This window comes from Platalea leucorodia, assembly GCF_965183815.1.
Source record: "Platalea leucorodia genome assembly, chromosome: W".
Lineage (NCBI taxonomy): Eukaryota > Metazoa > Chordata > Aves > Pelecaniformes > Threskiornithidae > Platalea > Platalea leucorodia.
Window position 1 is genome coordinate 34525849 of NC_138859.1, and position 21243 is coordinate 34547091.

Below are 21243 nucleotides of genomic sequence, written 5' to 3' on the forward strand. Positions count from 1 at the left end.
CTGGGTTGTGGCGCTCTCTACTGCACCATCCCTAAAACATCGCGCTTCTTCGGTGCCCCCCCCCCCCCTTCCCCGGCTGCCGCGGCGCGTACTGGGTTGCTGGTGCTGTCCGGCTCGCCTCGGTTCCCAGCCCCACCGTGTCGTGCGTGCGCGCGCGCAGAGGAGGGCCTCTGACGGTAACGCACTTGGCGGCAGCCGCAGACGTTTGCCGCGTGATATCCCTTTGGCACCGCAAGTCGTGCAAAGTTTGCTGCTGCTGCTGCTGCCGAGGGGTGGGAGTGGTCCTGCCTCGTGTAGGAGGATAGTCTTGAAACCTTAGATTAAGCACACGCAGTCAATCTCCTCGGGGCTTCCCGGTGTGCGTACGCACGCGCGTATGTATGTAAACAGCGAACGTCTGAGCAGTGACCGTAATGAGTTAATAGAAAGTACTAACATCGCGTAAGAGAAATCAGCGTTTCGGCTTGTGTTTGGGGTATCTGGTGATCTGCTTCTGTACGAGTTCAGTGGGGCATACTGATTTGCTGAAGCTATTACCTTTCTCTGAAGCCAATTGCGTTTTAACTGTTTTATACTCTTCCTCCAGCGCCTCGCGTTCCACGATCTTTCACCCCAAGCTCCGACGCTTGTCCTGGTCATGCCGAAGGAGCCAATTACCAGGTTATCTGAAGCAGAAGATTCTGGCGAATCTGTAAGTACCGTGGAAGCGTTCTGTACGCTAAACTGTACCTGTAATTAGTTCCGAATTTACTGGACTCTTTCCCATCCCCCCCTTTCCCCCTTGATAGGGCACAGTAGGCTGTTTGGGGTTTTCTGGCGCTATAATCCTTTGCCTCTAGCTTGCAACGGGATTGAGCTTTTTGACTAAAAGTAGTGATATAAAGCAACGCTCGTCCCTGGGTATGTACTTCTGGTGCAAAATGCGGTGTTGTTTTGGGGCGCAGTCTGATGCCTGTTGTCGTGGTTTGGAGTAAGAGCAGCAGTACTTCTTCTAATGCGGAGAAGAGGGCTTGGGGTTTTTGGCAGGTCAGGGCTGAGGAAGGGCAAAGCTGGTTGAGAGGTGCCGGGTGCTTTGCTCTTAGCTCTGAAAGTCAAGTTCAAAGGCTTTGTCAACCCATGCAAAGACAGCCTAAAGTTTCTTTTCCGCCCGAATGGCTTATGTTGCCCGAAGGTATAATGGGGGCTTGAACCCGGAGACGAGCTTAGCTTCTGTGGCCGTTTTGTAGTCCGTTGCCGTCGAGCCTGAAAAAAATTGCGTGGCTCTTTCCCCCGCCCCCCCCCAGTGTGCCTACTTGGTCTTTGTAGCTTTGCTTGGAAAATGTCAGTTGCAGGCGGACAGACAGTAATTTGAAGCGCAATGGTTGAATTGCTAGGAATTGGCACACTGGTTTCTCTGGGTGGTTCTCTGCTCTCATGCCTTCCCTCCCTGCCCTCTCCCCTCTTTGCGTGTGGCTTTTGATTTTATTTATTTATGGTTTTGTACTTCCTTCTCCAGCTTCTTGGGCATCTAGTGATTGTTGGCAAGAAGCGTGCTGCTCACCTGGGCCTGACCAATGGATTCCGGACGGTTGCGGACGAAGGGCCCGAGGGTGGGCAGCCTGTCTGTCACGTACATCTACGTATTCTGGGTGGCCGTCAGTTGGGCTGGCCGCCTGGCTAAGATTTTTGCACCACAGGAGTTGCTGCACGTGTACAAATCACCACCGAATGGATTTCGTCTGTTGCCCGTCAGTCTAGCCACTGTTGATGTCTAATTTTTTGTGACGTGTGCCTGTGGAAGGTAATAAAAGCTTTGAGCAGCAGTTGCACAATAAAGACTTAGCATGGGGATATCACCTCTGTCTGGTGCGTCTTACTGAGGGGAATAGTTCTGCAAGTTAAAACGGTGTCTCCCCGGAGTGTAAGTATGTGGAATGTTTCAGTCTGCTAACGGTGTTCTGTAGATAGATAGCGATTTGCCCAGTCACTTGAAGCGTGACGCTGGAACCGCTTGGCAGTCTCCTGCGTCTTGCAGGAAGCAGGCGCTTAGCTTTTTGGAAGTGGTACGCAAATGTACATAAAGCCAGCGTGGGCTGCTGCTAAAACTTTAGAAAATACTGTATGTGACGCTACAGGCGTGCCGTGCGAGGGTGGTTTCGGCACAGCGCAATGTGTTGGGAGCATCCAACTCCTGTTGGAGCGCTTTATCGATGGCCGTGTGATAAGGCCGCGTCGATATCCCTTTTCTGGTGAGGAGGGAGGCGGTAGGAGAAAACAGTCGCTCTGAGTGGCAGCTGTGGTGCTTCCATAGCACAGTGGAATAGCGCTCTCTGTCACTTTGGGTCAGCTGTCCTGGCCCTGTCCCCTCCCAACCTCTTGCCCACCCCCAGCTTACTGGACTTTGGGGGTGGGGTGGTTGGAGAGACAGCCTCCATGCTGTGGGAGCGCTGCTGAAACATGGGTGTGTTATCAACGCCCTTCTAGCTACAGCTCCAAAGCGCAGCACTATGAGGGCCGATATTTCCCTGCTGCCTGTGGATCTGGCAGGTGGATATTTCCAGAAGGAACTTTTTCATCCTCTTTTCTCCCCCTGTCCTGTGGAAGAGGGGCAGCTGGGTGGACCCTTGGCAGCCGGTCAAGAAGCATAGGATCGTTTAGGTTGGAAAAGACCTTTAAGATCATCGAGTCCAACCGTTAACCTAACGCTGCCAGGTCCACCACTCAACCACGTCCCTGAGCACCACGTCTACACGTCTTTTAAATACCTCCAGGGATGGTAACTCAACCACTTGCCTCTGCGGCCTGCCCCAATGCTCGACAACCCTTTCGGTGAAGAAATATTTCCTAATACGCAATCTAAACCTCCCCTGGCGCAACTTGGGGCCGTTTCCTCTCGTCCTATCGCTTGTTACTTGGGAAAAGAGACCGAGCCCCACCTCGCTACGACCTCCTTTCAGGTAGTTGTAGAGAGCGATGAGGTCTCCCTGTACCGTTTAATACCGTTTAATATCTTCATCAATGACATAGCTAGTGGGATTGAGCGCGCCCTCTGCGAGGTTGCGGACGACGCCAAGCTGAGTGGTGCAGCTGATACTCTAGAGGGAAGGGATGCCATCCAGAGGGGCCTTGACGGGCTGGAGAAGTGGGCCCGTGCGATCCTCGTGAAGTTCCACAAGGCCAAGGGCAAGGTCCTGTGCCTGGGTCGGGGCAGTCCCCGATATCAGTACAGACTGGGTGATGAATGGGTTGAGAGCAGTCCTGCAGAGAAGGGCTCGGGGGTACCGGTGGACGAAAAATTGGATACGAGCTGGCAGTGTGCGCTTGCAGGCCAGAAAGCCAATCGAATCCTGGGCCGCGTAAACAGGAGCGTGGCCAGCAGGTCGAGGGAGGTGATTCTCCCCCTCTACTCCGCTCTCGTGAGAGCCCACCTGGAGTCCTGCGCCCAGCTCTGGGGTCCCCAGTACAAGACAGACGTGGACCTGTTAGAGCGGGTCCAGAGGAGGGCCACGAAAATGGTCAGAGGGCTGGAACACCTCTCCTCCTATGACGAAAGGCTGAGGAGAAGAGAAGGCTCCGGGGAGACCTTATTGCAGCCTTTCAATACTTGAAGGGGGCTTATAAGAAAGATGGAGCAGCGGATAGTGTCTACCTAGCCTTCAGGAAGGCTTTTGACACCGTCTCCCGTAAGATCCTCGTAGAGAAGCTGATGAAGTAGGGGCTGGATGAGCGGACAGTGGGGTGGGTTGAAATCTGGCTGAACAGCTGGGCCCAGCGGGTGGTGATCAGTGGCATGAAGTCTAGTTGGAGGCCAGGAACGAGCGGTGGACCCCGGGGGTCAATGCTGGGCCCGATCCTGTTCAACATCCTAATTAACGATCCGGATGATGGGTAGGCAGGCAGACAGACAGACAGGCCCCTCAGCGAGTTTGCTGATGATACAAAACTGGGAGGAGCGGCTGATACACCAGGGGGTTGCGCTGCCGTCCAGAGGGCCCTCGACAGGCTGGAGAAACGGGCAGGCAGGAGCCTCGTGGGGTTCAACAAGGGGAAGCGCAAGGTCCTGCACCTGGGGAGGAACAACCCCATGCACCAGTATATGCTGGAGGCCGACCGGCTGGAAAGCAGCTTTGCAGAAAAGGACGTGGGGGGCTCCCGGTGGACACCAAGTTGAACGTGAGCCGACAACGTGCCCTTGCCGCAAAGAAGGCTAAGGATATCCTTGGCCCGATATAGAGGCAAGCAGGGTTTATATATGTTACAACACAGTTGTGTAGCCCAATCGAATTGCTCGCTGTCCCCGGGGGTGCAGGGCACCACAGACCACCCTTGGGCGGCTTTGGGGGCACCGCCTGTTTTTCTAAAAGCCTCCTACCCAGCTTAGCGCAAATCCTAGCTTGATCTGCCCTCCAGCCCTCGAGCCACCAGTGCCGAACACACGCTTTGTATTTTATTTTCTCCCAGGAGGCGTGCAGCTTAGAAACGTCTGCAATTGAAGCGGGGCTTTCAGGGAACAATTTCGAGCAGCTTCTGTTGGTTCTGCGAAACGTTCTGAAAAGTTAAGGCCTGGCCTGCCCTGCCCTGCCCTGGCAAAAGCAGTCGTTTGACTGGAGGGAGCAGCACCAAAAAGCCACAAGCACGTTTGGGGCGGACTCGATGCGGTAATAAATAACAATAAATAGTCCTTCTAGCTACAACAGCCTCTTCTGAGACCTCGTTGCCCGCCCACGGGGTCGCAGCACTACACGGCACAGATCCCTCCGCGGACTCGCCCAACGTCTTCTCCCTCCACCCACCCCCAGGCCGGATCCCTCCGCGCCCCGAGGGCACGCAAACTCCCCGAGCCCCGGTAAGCACCAGGTCGGCGAGGGCGGACCCGCCGAGGGGGCGAGGACAAGCGAAAACGACAGACGAGACAGCCAGTCGAGACGCGGGATCGGCCGGCGGCGATCTGGCGGCCCAATGGGCGCCGCGGAGGGCCTGGCCGAGTGGAGGAAGCGCGGGGGCGACAAGGGGCGTTGTCGTGGCTGACGAGATTCTCGGGGCGCGGGCCGCCCGGCCCGGTGGCGCCGCTTCTGTCTTCGGAAAGGTCATCGGCAAGGCGCTTCCCCGCCAACGTCATCGACGAGGACGAGGAGGTAGCCGCGGCTTTGCTCTGTGCGCGGTTCCCTTTCCCTGCCCTCCCCTCCCGTCCCCTTCCCTTCCCCCCCTCGCCCCTCCCCCCGCGCTCGCAGGCACCCTGAGCCGAGGACCCGTTGCGCGGTGCCCGGGAGCGCGGCAGGGCGGGTGGCGGCGTTGCTGCGGGTGGCTGGAGGGAGGGAGGGAGGGAGGGAGGGAAGGAGGGACGGGGGACGGGCGGGGCCTTTCTGGGTTGTGGCGCTCTCTACTGCACCATCCCTAAAACATCGCGCTTCTTCGGTGCCCCCCCCCCCCTTCCCCGGCTGCCGCGGCGCGTACTGGGTTGCTGGTGCTGTCCGGCTCGCCTCGGTTCCCAGCCCCACCGTGTCGTGCGTGCGCGCGCGCAGAGGAGGGCCTCTGACGGTAACGCACTTGGCGGCAGCCGCAGACGTTTGCCGCGTGATATCCCTTTGGCACCGCAAGTCGTGCAAAGTTTGCTGCTGCTGCTGCTGCCGAGGGGTGGGAGTGGTCCTGCCTCGTGTAGGAGGATAGTCTTGAAACCTTAGATTAAGCACACGCAGTCAGTCTCCTCGGGGCTTCCCGGTGTGCGTACGCACGCGCGTATGTATGTAAACAGCGAACGTCTGAGCAGTGACCGTAATGAGTTAATAGAAAGTACTAACATCGCGTAAGAGAAATCAGCGTTTCGGCTTGTGTTTGGGGTATCTGGTGATCTGCTTCTGTACGAGTTCAGTGGGGCATACTGATTTGCTGAAGCTATTACCTTTCTCTGAAGCCAATTGCGTTTTAACTGTTTTATACTCTTCCTCCAGCGCCTCGCGTTCCACGATCTTTCACCCCAAGCTCCGACGCTTGTCCTGGTCATGCCGAAGGAGCCAATTACCAGGTTATCTGAAGCAGAAGATTCTGGCGAATCTGTAAGTACCGTGGAAGCGTTCTGTACGCTAAACTGTACCTGTAATTAGTTCCGAATTTACTGGACTCTTTCCCATCCCCCCCTTTCCCCCTTGATAGGGCACAGTAGGCTGTTTGGGGTTTTCTGGCGCTATAATCCTTTGCCTCTAGCTTGCAACGGGATTGAGCTTTTTGACTAAAAGTAGTGATATAAAGCAACGCTCGTCCCTGGGTATGTACTTCTGGTGCAAAATGCGGTGTTGTTTTGGGGCGCAGTCTGATGCCTGTTGTCGTGGTTTGGAGTAAGAGCAGCAGTACTTCTTCTAATGCGGAGAAGAGGGCTTGGGGTTTTTGGCAGGTCAGGGCTGAGGAAGGGCAAAGCTGGTTGAGAGGTGCCGGGTGCTTTGCTCTTAGCTCTGAAAGTCAAGTTCAAAGGCTTTGTCAACCCATGCAAAGACAGCCTAAAGTTTCTTTTCCGCCCGAATGGCTTATGTTGCCCGAAGGTATAATGGGGGCTTGAACCCGGAGACGAGCTTAGCTTCTGTGGCCGTTTTGTAGTCCGTTGCCGTCGAGCCTGAAAAAAATTGCGTGGCTCTTTCCCCCGCCCCCCCCCCAGTGTGCCTACTTGGTCTTTGTAGCTTTGCTTGGAAAATGTCAGTTGCAGGCGGACAGACAGTAATTTGAAGCGCAATGGTTGAATTGCTAGGAATTGGCACACTGGTTTCTCTGGGTGGTTCTCTGCTCTCATGCCTTCCCTCCCTGCCCTCTCCCCTCTTTGCGTGTGGCTTTTGATTTTATTTATTTATGGTTTTGTACTTCCTTCTCCAGCTTCTTGGGCATCTAGTGATTGTTGGCAAGAAGCGTGCTGCTCACCTGGGCCTGACCAATGGATTCCGGACGGTTGCGGACGAAGGGCCCGAGGGTGGGCAGCCTGTCTGTCACGTACATCTACGTATTCTGGGTGGCCGTCAGTTGGGCTGGCCGCCTGGCTAAGATTTTTGCACCACAGGAGTTGCTGCACGTGTACAAATCGCCACCGAATGGATTTCGTCTGTTGCCCGTCAGTCTAGCCACTGTTGATGTCTAATTTTTTGTGACGTGTGCCTGTGGAAGGTAATAAAAGCTTTGAGCAGCAGTTGCACAATAAAGACTTAGCATGGGGATATCACCTCTGTCTGGTGCGTCTTACTGAGGGGAATAGTTCTGCAAGTTAAAACGGTGTCTCCCCGGAGTGTAAGTATGTGGAATGTTTCAGTCTGCTAACGGTGTTCTGTAGATAGATAGCGATTTGCCCAGTCACTTGAAGCGTGACGCTGGAACCGCTTGGCAGTCTCCTGCGTCTTGCAGGAAGCAGGCGCTTAGCTTTTTGGAAGTGGTACGCAAATGTACATAAAGCCAGCGTGGGCTGCTGCTAAAACTTTAGAAAATACTGTATGTGACGCTACAGGCGTGCCGTGCGAGGGTGGTTTCGGCACAGCGCAATGTGTTGGGAGCATCCAACTCCTGTTGGAGCGCTTTATCGATGGCCGTGTGATAAGGCCGCGTCGATATCCCTTTTCTGGTGAGGAGGGAGGCGGTAGGAGAAAACAGTCGCTCTGAGTGGCAGCTGTGGTGCTTCCATAGCACAGTGGAATAGCGCTCTCTGTCACTTTGGGTCAGCTGTCCTGGCCCTGTCCCCTCCCAACCTCTTGCCCACCCCCAGCTTACTGGACTTTGGGGGTGGGGTGGTTGGAGAGACAGCCTCCATGCTGTGGGAGCGCTGCTGAAACATGGGTGTGTTATCAACGCCCTTCTAGCTACAGCTCCAAAGCGCAGCACTATGAGGGCCGATATTTCCCTGCTGCCTGTGGATCTGGCAGGTGGATATTTCCAGAAGGAACTTTTTCATCCTCTTTTCTCCCCCTGTCCTGTGGAAGAGGGGCAGCTGGGTGGACCCTTGGCAGCCGGTCAAGAAGCATAGGATCGTTTAGGTTGGAAAAGACCTTTAAGATCATCGAGTCCAACCGTTAACCTAACGCTGCCAGGTCCACCACTCAACCACGTCCCTGAGCACCACGTCTACACGTCTTTTAAATACCTCCAGGGATGGTAACTCAACCACTTGCCTCTGCGGCCTGCCCCAATGCTCGACAACCCTTTCGGTGAAGAAATATTTCCTAATACGCAATCTAAACCTCCCCTGGCGCAACTTGGGGCCGTTTCCTCTCGTCCTATCGCTTGTTACTTGGGAAAAGAGACCGAGCCCCACCTCGCTACGACCTCCTTTCAGGTAGTTGTAGAGAGCGATGAGGTCTCCCTGTACCGTTTAATACCGTTTAATATCTTCATCAATGACATAGCTAGTGGGATTGAGCGCGCCCTCTGCGAGGTTGCGGACGACGCCAAGCTGAGTGGTGCAGCTGATACTCTAGAGGGAAGGGATGCCATCCAGAGGGGCCTTGACGGGCTGGAGAAGTGGGCCCGTGCGATCCTCGTGAAGTTCCACAAGGCCAAGGGCAAGGTCCTGTGCCTGGGTCGGGGCAGTCCCCGATATCAGTACAGACTGGGTGATGAATGGGTTGAGAGCAGTCCTGCAGAGAAGGGCTCGGGGGTACCGGTGGACGAAAAATTGGATACGAGCTGGCAGTGTGCGCTTGCAGGCCAGAAAGCCAATCGAATCCTGGGCCGCGTAAACAGGAGCGTGGCCAGCAGGTCGAGGGAGGTGATTCTCCCCCTCTACTCCGCTCTCGTGAGAGCCCACCTGGAGTCCTGCGCCCAGCTCTGGGGTCCCCAGTACAAGACAGACGTGGACCTGTTAGAGCGGGTCCAGAGGAGGGCCACGAAAATGGTCAGAGGGCTGGAACACCTCTCCTCCTATGACGAAAGGCTGAGGAGAAGAGAAGGCTCCGGGGAGACCTTATTGCGGCCTTTCAATACTTGAAGGGGGCTTATAAGAAAGATGGAGCAGCGGATAGTGTCTACCTAGCCTTCAGGAAGGCTTTTGACACCGTCTCCCGTAAGATCCTCGTAGAGAAGCTGATGAAGTAGGGGCTGGATGAGCGGACAGTGGGGTGGGTTGAAATCTGGCTGAACAGCTGGGCCCAGCGGGTGGTGATCAGTGGCATGAAGTCTAGTTGGAGGCCAGGAACGAGCGGTGGACCCCGGGGGTCAATGCTGGGCCCGATCCTGTTCAACATCCTAATTAACGATCCGGATGATGGGTAGGCAGGCAGACAGACAGACAGGCCCCTCAGCGAGTTTGCTGATGATACAAAACTGGGAGGAGCGGCTGATACACCAGGGGGTTGCGCTGCCGTCCAGAGGGCCCTCGACAGGCTGGAGAAACGGGCAGGCAGGAGCCTCGTGGGGTTCAACAAGGGGAAGCGCAAGGTCCTGCACCTGGGGAGGAACAACCCCATGCACCAGTATATGCTGGAGGCCGACCGGCTGGAAAGCAGCTTTGCAGAAAAGGACGTGGGGGGCTCCCGGTGGACACCAAGTTGAACGTGAGCCGACAACGTGCCCTTGCCGCAAAGAAGGCTAAGGATATCCTTGGCCCGATATAGAGGCAAGCAGGGTTTATATATGTTACAACACAGTTGTGTAGCCCAATCGAATTGCTCGCTGTCCCCGGGGGTGCAGGGCACCACAGACCACCCTTGGGCGGCTTTGGGGGCACCGCCTGTTTTTCTAAAAGCCTCCTACCCAGCTTAGCGCAAATCCTAGCTTGATCTGCCCTCCAGCCCTCGAGCCACCAGTGCCGAACACACGCTTTGTATTTTATTTTCTCCCAGGAGGCGTGCAGCTTAGAAACGTCTGCAATTGAAGCGGGGCTTTCAGGGAACAATTTCGAGCAGCTTCTGTTGGTTCTGCGAAACGTTCTGAAAAGTTAAGGCCTGGCCTGCCCTGCCCTGCCCTGCCCTGGCAAAAGCAGTCGTTTGACTGGAGGGAGCAGCACCAAAAAGCCACAAGCACGTTTGGGGCGGACTCGATGCGGTAATAAATAACAATAAATAGTCCTTCTAGCTACAACAGCCTCTTCTGAGACCTCGTTGCCCGCCCACGGGGTCGCAGCACTACACGGCACAGATCCCTCCGCGGACTCGCCCAACGTCTTCTCCCTCCACCCCCAGGCCGGATCCCTCCGCGCCCCGAGGGCACGCAAACTCCCCGAGCCCCGGTAAGCACCAGGTCGGCGAGGGCGGACCCGCCGAGGGGGCGAGGACAAGCGAAAACGACAGACGAGACAGCCAGTCGAGACGCGGGATCGGCCGGCGGCGATCTGGCGGCCCAATGGGCGCCGCGGAGGGCCTGGCCGAGTGGAGGAAGCGCGGGGGCGACAAGGGGCGTTGTCGTGGCTGACGAGATTCTCGGGGCGCGGGCCGCCCGGCCCGGTGGCGCCGCTTCTGTCTTCGGAAAGGTCATCGGCAAGGCGCTTCCCCGCCAACGTCATCGACGAGGACGAGGAGGTAGCCGCGGCTTTGCTCTGTGCGCGGTTCCCTTTCCCTGCCCTCCCCTCCCGTCCCCTTCCCTTCCCCCCCTCGCCCCTCCCCCCGCGCTCGCAGGCACCCTGAGCCGAGGACCCGTTGCGCGGTGCCCGGGAGCGCGGCAGGGCGGGTGGCGGCGTTGCTGCGGGTGGCTGGAGGGAGGGAGGGAGGGAGGGAAGGAGGGACGGGGGACGGGCGGGGCCTTTCTGGGTTGTGGCGCTCTCTACTGCACCATCCCTAAAACATCGCGCTTCTTCGGTGCCCCCCCCCCCCTTCCCCGGCTGCCGCGGCGCGTACTGGGTTGCTGGTGCTGTCCGGCTCGCCTCGGTTCCCAGCCCCACCGTGTCGTGCGTGCGCGCGCGCAGAGGAGGGCCTCTGACGGTAACGCACTTGGCGGCAGCCGCAGACGTTTGCCGCGTGATATCCCTTTGGCACCGCAAGTCGTGCAAAGTTTGCTGCTGCTGCTGCTGCCGAGGGGTGGGAGTGGTCCTGCCTCGTGTAGGAGGATAGTCTTGAAACCTTAGATTAAGCACACGCAGTCAATCTCCTCGGGGCTTCCCGGTGTGCGTACGCACGCGCGTATGTATGTAAACAGCGAACGTCTGAGCAGTGACCGTAATGAGTTAATAGAAAGTACTAACATCGCGTAAGAGAAATCAGCGTTTCGGCTTGTGTTTGGGGTATCTGGTGATCTGCTTCTGTACGAGTTCAGTGGGGCATACTGATTTGCTGAAGCTATTACCTTTCTCTGAAGCCAATTGCGTTTTAACTGTTTTATACTCTTCCTCCAGCGCCTCGCGTTCCACGATCTTTCACCCCAAGCTCCGACGCTTGTCCTGGTCATGCCGAAGGAGCCAATTACCAGGTTATCTGAAGCAGAAGATTCTGGCGAATCTGTAAGTACCGTGGAAGCGTTCTGTACGCTAAACTGTACCTGTAATTAGTTCCGAATTTACTGGACTCTTTCCCATCCCCCCCTTTCCCCCTTGATAGGGCACAGTAGGCTGTTTGGGGTTTTCTGGCGCTATAATCCTTTGCCTCTAGCTTGCAACGGGATTGAGCTTTTTGACTAAAAGTAGTGATATAAAGCAACGCTCGTCCCTGGGTATGTACTTCTGGTGCAAAATGCGGTGTTGTTTTGGGGCGCAGTCTGATGCCTGTTGTCGTGGTTTGGAGTAAGAGCAGCAGTACTTCTTCTAATGCGGAGAAGAGGGCTTGGGGTTTTTGGCAGGTCAGGGCTGAGGAAGGGCAAAGCTGGTTGAGAGGTGCCGGGTGCTTTGCTCTTAGCTCTGAAAGTCAAGTTCAAAGGCTTTGTCAACCCATGCAAAGACAGCCTAAAGTTTCTTTTCCGCCCGAATGGCTTATGTTGCCCGAAGGTATAATGGGGGCTTGAACCCGGAGACGAGCTTAGCTTCTGTGGCCGTTTTGTAGTCCGTTGCCGTCGAGCCTGAAAAAAATTGCGTGGCTCTTTCCCCCGCCCCCCCCCAGTGTGCCTACTTGGTCTTTGTAGCTTTGCTTGGAAAATGTCAGTTGCAGGCGGACAGACAGTAATTTGAAGCGCAATGGTTGAATTGCTAGGAATTGGCACACTGGTTTCTCTGGGTGGTTCTCTGCTCTCATGCCTTCCCTCCCTGCCCTCTCCCCTCTTTGCGTGTGGCTTTTGATTTTATTTATTTATGGTTTTGTACTTCCTTCTCCAGCTTCTTGGGCATCTAGTGATTGTTGGCAAGAAGCGTGCTGCTCACCTGGGCCTGACCAATGGATTCCGGACGGTTGCGGACGAAGGGCCCGAGGGTGGGCAGCCTGTCTGTCACGTACATCTACGTATTCTGGGTGGCCGTCAGTTGGGCTGGCCGCCTGGCTAAGATTTTTGCACCACAGGAGTTGCTGCACGTGTACAAATCACCACCGAATGGATTTCGTCTGTTGCCCGTCAGTCTAGCCACTGTTGATGTCTAATTTTTTGTGACGTGTGCCTGTGGAAGGTAATAAAAGCTTTGAGCAGCAGTTGCACAATAAAGACTTAGCATGGGGATATCACCTCTGTCTGGTGCGTCTTACTGAGGGGAATAGTTCTGCAAGTTAAAACGGTGTCTCCCCGGAGTGTAAGTATGTGGAATGTTTCAGTCTGCTAACGGTGTTCTGTAGATAGATAGCGATTTGCCCAGTCACTTGAAGCGTGACGCTGGAACCGCTTGGCAGTCTCCTGCGTCTTGCAGGAAGCAGGCGCTTAGCTTTTTGGAAGTGGTACGCAAATGTACATAAAGCCAGCGTGGGCTGCTGCTAAAACTTTAGAAAATACTGTATGTGACGCTACAGGCGTGCCGTGCGAGGGTGGTTTCGGCACAGCGCAATGTGTTGGGAGCATCCAACTCCTGTTGGAGCGCTTTATCGATGGCCGTGTGATAAGGCCGCGTCGATATCCCTTTTCTGGTGAGGAGGGAGGCGGTAGGAGAAAACAGTCGCTCTGAGTGGCAGCTGTGGTGCTTCCATAGCACAGTGGAATAGCGCTCTCTGTCACTTTGGGTCAGCTGTCCTGGCCCTGTCCCCTCCCAACCTCTTGCCCACCCCCAGCTTACTGGACTTTGGGGGTGGGGTGGTTGGAGAGACAGCCTCCATGCTGTGGGAGCGCTGCTGAAACATGGGTGTGTTATCAACGCCCTTCTAGCTACAGCTCCAAAGCGCAGCACTATGAGGGCCGATATTTCCCTGCTGCCTGTGGATCTGGCAGGTGGATATTTCCAGAAGGAACTTTTTCATCCTCTTTTCTCCCCCTGTCCTGTGGAAGAGGGGCAGCTGGGTGGACCCTTGGCAGCCGGTCAAGAAGCATAGGATCGTTTAGGTTGGAAAAGACCTTTAAGATCATCGAGTCCAACCGTTAACCTAACGCTGCCAGGTCCACCACTCAACCACGTCCCTGAGCACCACGTCTACACGTCTTTTAAATACCTCCAGGGATGGTAACTCAACCACTTGCCTCTGCGGCCTGCCCCAATGCTCGACAACCCTTTCGGTGAAGAAATATTTCCTAATACGCAATCTAAACCTCCCCTGGCGCAACTTGGGGCCGTTTCCTCTCGTCCTATCGCTTGTTACTTGGGAAAAGAGACCGAGCCCCACCTCGCTACGACCTCCTTTCAGGTAGTTGTAGAGAGCGATGAGGTCTCCCTGTACCGTTTAATACCGTTTAATATCTTCATCAATGACATAGCTAGTGGGATTGAGCGCGCCCTCTGCGAGGTTGCGGACGACGCCAAGCTGAGTGGTGCAGCTGATACTCTAGAGGGAAGGGATGCCATCCAGAGGGGCCTTGACGGGCTGGAGAAGTGGGCCCGTGCGATCCTCGTGAAGTTCCACAAGGCCAAGGGCAAGGTCCTGTGCCTGGGTCGGGGCAGTCCCCGATATCAGTACAGACTGGGTGATGAATGGGTTGAGAGCAGTCCTGCAGAGAAGGGCTCGGGGGTACCGGTGGACGAAAAATTGGATACGAGCTGGCAGTGTGCGCTTGCAGGCCAGAAAGCCAATCGAATCCTGGGCCGCGTAAACAGGAGCGTGGCCAGCAGGTCGAGGGAGGTGATTCTCCCCCTCTACTCCGCTCTCGTGAGAGCCCACCTGGAGTCCTGCGCCCAGCTCTGGGGTCCCCAGTACAAGACAGACGTGGACCTGTTAGAGCGGGTCCAGAGGAGGGCCACGAAAATGGTCAGAGGGCTGGAACACCTCTCCTCCTATGACGAAAGGCTGAGGAGAAGAGAAGGCTCCGGGGAGACCTTATTGCAGCCTTTCAATACTTGAAGGGGGCTTATAAGAAAGATGGAGCAGCGGATAGTGTCTACCTAGCCTTCAGGAAGGCTTTTGACACCGTCTCCCGTAAGATCCTCGTAGAGAAGCTGATGAAGTAGGGGCTGGATGAGCGGACAGTGGGGTGGGTTGAAATCTGGCTGAACAGCTGGGCCCAGCGGGTGGTGATCAGTGGCATGAAGTCTAGTTGGAGGCCAGGAACGAGCGGTGGACCCCGGGGGTCAATGCTGGGCCCGATCCTGTTCAACATCCTAATTAACGATCCGGATGATGGGTAGGCAGGCAGACAGACAGACAGGCCCCTCAGCGAGTTTGCTGATGATACAAAACTGGGAGGAGCGGCTGATACACCAGGGGGTTGCGCTGCCGTCCAGAGGGCCCTCGACAGGCTGGAGAAACGGGCAGGCAGGAGCCTCGTGGGGTTCAACAAGGGGAAGCGCAAGGTCCTGCACCTGGGGAGGAACAACCCCATGCACCAGTATATGCTGGAGGCCGACCGGCTGGAAAGCAGCTTTGCAGAAAAGGACGTGGGGGGCTCCCGGTGGACACCAAGTTGAACGTGAGCCGACAACGTGCCCTTGCCGCAAAGAAGGCTAAGGATATCCTTGGCCCGATATAGAGGCAAGCAGGGTTTATATATGTTACAACACAGTTGTGTAGCCCAATCGAATTGCTCGCTGTCCCCGGGGGTGCAGGGCACCACAGACCACCCTTGGGCGGCTTTGGGGGCACCGCCTGTTTTTCTAAAAGCCTCCTACCCAGCTTAGCGCAAATCCTAGCTTGATCTGCCCTCCAGCCCTCGAGCCACCAGTGCCGAACACACGCTTTGTATTTTATTTTCTCCCAGGAGGCGTGCAGCTTAGAAACGTCTGCAATTGAAGCGGGGCTTTCAGGGAACAATTTCGAGCAGCTTCTGTTGGTTCTGCGAAACGTTCTGAAAAGTTAAGGCCTGGCCTGCCCTGCCCTGCCCTGGCAAAAGCAGTCGTTTGACTGGAGGGAGCAGCACCAAAAAGCCACAAGCACGTTTGGGGCGGACTCGATGCGGTAATAAATAACAATAAATAGTCCTTCTAGCTACAACAGCCTCTTCTGAGACCTCGTTGCCCGCCCACGGGGTCGCAGCACTACACGGCACAGATCCCTCCGCGGACTCGCCCAACGTCTTCTCCCTCCACCCACCCCCAGGCCGGATCCCTCCGCGCCCCGAGGGCACGCAAACTCCCCGAGCCCCGGTAAGCACCAGGTCGGCGAGGGCGGACCCGCCGAGGGGGCGAGGACAAGCGAAAACGACAGACGAGACAGCCAGTCGAGACGCGGGATCGGCCGGCGGCGATCTGGCGGCCCAATGGGCGCCGCGGAGGGCCTGGCCGAGTGGAGGAAGCGCGGGGGCGACAAGGGGCGTTGTCGTGGCTGACGAGATTCTCGGGGCGCGGGCCGCCCGGCCCGGTGGCGCCGCTTCTGTCTTCGGAAAGGTCATCGGCAAGGCGCTTCCCCGCCAACGTCATCGACGAGGACGAGGAGGTAGCCGCGGCTTTGCTCTGTGCGCGGTTCCCTTTCCCTGCCCTCCCCTCCCGTCCCCTTCCCTTCCCCCCCTCGCCCCTCCCCCCGCGCTCGCAGGCACCCTGAGCCGAGGACCCGTTGCGCGGTGCCCGGGAGCGCGGCAGGGCGGGTGGCGGCGTTGCTGCGGGTGGCTGGAGGGAGGGAGGGAGGGAGGGAGGGACGGGGGACGGGCGGGGCCTTTCTGGGTTGTGGCGCTCTCTACTGCACCATCCCTAAAACATCGCGCTTCTTCGGTGCCCCCCCCCCCCCTTCCCCGGCTGCCGCGGCGCGTACTGGGTTGCTGGTGCTGTCCGGCTCGCCTCGGTTCCCAGCCCCACCGTGTCGTGCGTGCGCGCGCGCAGAGGAGGGCCTCTGACGGTAACGCACTTGGCGGCAGCCGCAGACGTTTGCCGCGTGATATCCCTTTGGCACCGCAAGTCGTGCAAAGTTTGCTGCTGCTGCTGCTGCCGAGGGGTGGGAGTGGTCCTGCCTCGTGTAGGAGGATAGTCTTGAAACCTTAGATTAAGCACACGCAGTCAATCTCCTCGGGGCTTCCCGGTGTGCGTACGCACGCGCGTATGTATGTAAACAGCGAACGTCTGAGCAGTGACCGTAATGAGTTAATAGAAAGTACTAACATCGCGTAAGAGAAATCAGCGTTTCGGCTTGTGTTTGGGGTATCTGGTGATCTGCTTCTGTACGAGTTCAGTGGGGCATACTGATTTGCTGAAGCTATTACCTTTCTCTGAAGCCAATTGCGTTTTAACTGTTTTATACTCTTCCTCCAGCGCCTCGCGTTCCACGATCTTTCACCCCAAGCTCCGACGCTTGTCCTGGTCATGCCGAAGGAGCCAATTACCAGGTTATCTGAAGCAGAAGATTCTGGCGAATCTGTAAGTACCGTGGAAGCGTTCTGTACGCTAAACTGTACCTGTAATTAGTTCCGAATTTACTGGACTCTTTCCCATCCCCCCCTTTCCCCCTTGATAGGGCACAGTAGGCTGTTTGGGGTTTTCTGGCGCTATAATCCTTTGCCTCTAGCTTGCAACGGGATTGAGCTTTTTGACTAAAAGTAGTGATATAAAGCAACGCTCGTCCCTGGGTATGTACTTCTGGTGCAAAATGCGGTGTTGTTTTGGGGCGCAGTCTGATGCCTGTTGTCGTGGTTTGGAGTAAGAGCAGCAGTACTTCTTCTAATGCGGAGAAGAGGGCTTGGGGTTTTTGGCAGGTCAGGGCTGAGGAAGGGCAAAGCTGGTTGAGAGGTGCCGGGTGCTTTGCTCTTAGCTCTGAAAGTCAAGTTCAAAGGCTTTGTCAACCCATGCAAAGACAGCCTAAAGTTTCTTTTCCGCCCGAATGGCTTATGTTGCCCGAAGGTATAATGGGGGCTTGAACCCGGAGACGAGCTTAGCTTCTGTGGCCGTTTTGTAGTCCGTTGCCGTCGAGCCTGAAAAAAATTGCGTGGCTCTTTCCCCCGCCCCCCCCCCAGTGTGCCTACTTGGTCTTTGTAGCTTTGCTTGGAAAATGTCAGTTGCAGGCGGACAGACAGTAATTTGAAGCGCAATGGTTGAATTGCTAGGAATTGGCACACTGGTTTCTCTGGGTGGTTCTCTGCTCTCATGCCTTCCCTCCCTGCCCTCTCCCCTCTTTGCGTGTGGCTTTTGATTTTATTTATTTATGGTTTTGTACTTCCTTCTCCAGCTTCTTGGGCATCTAGTGATTGTTGGCAAGAAGCGTGCTGCTCACCTGGGCCTGACCAATGGATTCCGGACGGTTGCGGACGAAGGGCCCGAGGGTGGGCAGCCTGTCTGTCACGTACATCTACGTATTCTGGGTGGCCGTCAGTTGGGCTGGCCGCCTGGCTAAGATTTTTGCACCACAGGAGTTGCTGCACGTGTACAAATCACCACCGAATGGATTTCGTCTGTTGCCCGTCAGTCTAGCCACTGTTGATGTCTAATTTTTTGTGACGTGTGCCTGTGGAAGGTAATAAAAGCTTTGAGCAGCAGTTGCACAATAAAGACTTAGCATGGGGATATCACCTCTGTCTGGTGCGTCTTACTGAGGGGAATAGTTCTGCAAGTTAAAACGGTGTCTCCCCGGAGTGTAAGTATGTGGAATGTTTCAGTCTGCTAACGGTGTTCTGTAGATAGATAGCGATTTGCCCAGTCACTTGAAGCGTGACGCTGGAACCGCTTGGCAGTCTCCTGCGTCTTGCAGGAAGCAGGCGCTTAGCTTTTTGGAAGTGGTACGCAAATGTACATAAAGCCAGCGTGGGCTGCTGCTAAAACTTTAGAAAATACTGTATGTGACGCTACAGGCGTGCCGTGCGAGGGTGGTTTCGGCACAGCGCAATGTGTTGGGAGCATCCAACTCCTGTTGGAGCGCTTTATCGATGGCCGTGTGATAAGGCCGCGTCGATATCCCTTTTCTGGTGAGGAGGGAGGCGGTAGGAGAAAACAGTCGCTCTGAGTGGCAGCTGTGGTGCTTCCATAGCACAGTGGAATAGCGCTCTCTGTCACTTTGGGTCAGCTGTCCTGGCCCTGTCCCCTCCCAACCTCTTGCCCACCCCCAGCTTACTGGACTTTGGGGGTGGGGTGGTTGGAGAGACAGCCTCCATGCTGTGGGAGCGCTGCTGAAACATGGGTGTGTTATCAACGCCCTTCTAGCTACAGCTCCAAAGCGCAGCACTATGAGGGCCGATATTTCCCTGCTGCCTGTGGATCTGGCAGGTGGATATTTCCAGAAGGAACTTTTTCATCCTCTTTTCTCCCCCTGTCCTGTGGAAGAGGGGCAGCTGGGTGGACCCTTGGCAGCCGGTCAAGAAGCATAGGATCGTTTAGGTTGGAAAAGACCTTTAAGATCATCGAGTCCAACCGTTAACCTAACGCTGCCAGGTCCACCACTCAACCACGTCCCTGAGCACCACGTCTACACGTCTTTTAAATACCTCCAGGGATGGTAACTCAACCACTTGCCTCTGCGGCCTGCCCCAATGCTCGACAACCCTTTCGGTGAAGAAATATTTCCTAATACGCAATCTAAACCTCCCCTGGCGCAACTTGGGGCCGTTTCCTCTCGTCCTATCGCTTGTTACTTGGGAAAAGAGACCGAGCCCCACCTCGCTACGACCTCCTTTCAGGTAGTTGTAGAGAGCGATGAGGTCTCCCTGTACCGTTTAATACCGTTTAATATCTTCATCAATGACATAGCTAGTGGGATTGAGCGCGCCCTCTGCGAGGTTGCGGACGACGCCAAGCTGAGTGGTGCAGCTGATACTCTAGAGGGAAGGGATGCCATCCAGAGGGGCCTTGACGGGCTGGAGAAGTGGGCCCGTGCGATCCTCGTGAAGTTCCACAAGGCCAAGGGCAAGGTCCTGTGCCTGGGTCGGGGCAGTCCCCGATATCAGTACAGACTGGGTGATGAATGGGTTGAGAGCAGTCCTGCAGAGAAGGGCTCGGGGGTACCGGTGGACGAAAAATTGGATACGAGCTGGCAGTGTGCGCTTGCAGGCCAGAAAGCCAATCGAATCCTGGGCCGCGTAAACAGGAGCGTGGCCAGCAGGTCGAGGGAGGTGATTCTCCCCCTCTACTCCGCTCTCGTGAGAGCCCACCTGGAGTCCTGCGCCCAGCTCTGGGGTCCCCAGTACAAGACAGACGTGGACCTGTTAGAGCGGGTCCAGAGGAGGGCCACGAAAATGGTCAGAGGGCTGGAACACCTCTCCTCCTATGACGAAAGGCTGAGGAGAAGAGAAGGCTCCGGGGAGACCTTATTGCAGCCTTTCAATACTTGAAGGGGGCTTATAAGAAAGATGGAGCAGCGGATAGTGTCTACCTAGCCTTCAGGAAGGCTTTTGACACCGTCTCCCGTAAGATCCTCGTAGAGAAGCTGATGAAGTAGGGGCTGGATGAGCGGACAGTGGGGTGGGTTGAAATCTGGCTGAACAGCTGGGCCCAGCGGGTGGTGATCAGTGGCATGAAGTCTAGTTGGAGGCCAGGAACGAGCGGTGGACCCCGGGGGTCAATGCTGGGCCCGATCCTGTTCAACATCCTAATTAACGATCCGGATGATGGGTAGGCAGGCAGACAGACAGACAGGCCCCTCAGCGAGTTTGCTGATGATACAAAACTGGGAGGAGCGGCTGATACACCAGGGGGTTGCGCTGCCGTCCAGAGGGCCCTCGACAGGCTGGAGAAACGGGCAGGCAGGAGCCTCGTGGGGTTCAACAAGGGGAAGCGCAAGGTCCTGCACCTGGGGAGGAACAACCCCATGCACCAGTATATGCTGGAGGCCGACCGGCTGGAAAGCAGCTTTGCAGAAAAGGACGTGGGGGGCTCCCGGTGGACACCAAGTTGAACGTGAGCCGACAACGTGCCCTTGCCGCAAAGAAGGCTAAGGATATCCTTGGCCCGATATAGAGGCAAGCAGGGTTTATATATGTTACAACACAGTTGTGTAGCCCAATCGAATTGCTCGCTGTCCCCGGGGGTGCAGGGCACCACAGACCACCCTTGGGCGGCTTTGGGGGCACCGCCTGTTTTTCTAAAAGCCTCCTACCCAGCTTAGCGCAAATCCTAGCTTGATCTGCCCTCCAGCCCTCGAGCCACCAGTGCCGAACACACGCTTTGTATTTTATTTTCTCCCAGGAGGCGTGCAGCTTAGAAACGTCTGCAATTGAAGCGGGGCTTTCAGGGAACAATTTCGAGCAGCTTCTGTTGGTTCTGCGAAACGTTCTGAAAAGTTAAGGCCTGGCCTGCCCTGCCCTGCCCTGCCCTGGCAAAAGCAGTCGTTTGACTGGAGGGAGCAGCACCAAAAAGCCACAAGCACGTTTGGGGCGGACTCGATGCGGTAATAAATAACAATAAATAGTCCTTCTAGCTACAACAGCCTCTTCTGAGACCTCGTTGCCCGCCCACGGGGTCGCAGCACTACACGGCACAGATCCCTCCACCCCCAGGCCGGATCCCTCCGCGCCCCGAGGGCACGCAAACTCCCCGAGCCCCGGTAAGCACCAGGTCGGCGAGGGCGGACCCGCCGAGGGGGCGAGGACAAGCGAAAACGACAGACGAGACAGCCAGTCGAGACGCGGGATCGGCCGGCGGCGATCTGGCGGCCCAATGGGCGCCGCGGAGGGCCTGGCCGAGTGGAGGAAGCGCGGGGGCGACAAGGGGCGTTGTCGTGGCTGACGAGATTCTCGGGGCGCGGGCCGCCCGGCCCGGTGGCGCCGCTTCTGTCTTCGGAAAGGTCATCGGCAAGGCGCTTCCCCGCCAACGTCAGCGACGAGGACGAGGAGGTAGCCGCGGCTTTGCTCTGTGCGCGGTTCCCTTTCCCTGCCCTCCCCTCCCGTCCCCTTCCCTTCCCCCCCTCGCCCCTCCCCCCGCGCTCGCAGGCACCCTGAGCCGAGGACCCGTTGCGCGGTGCCCGGGAGCGCGGC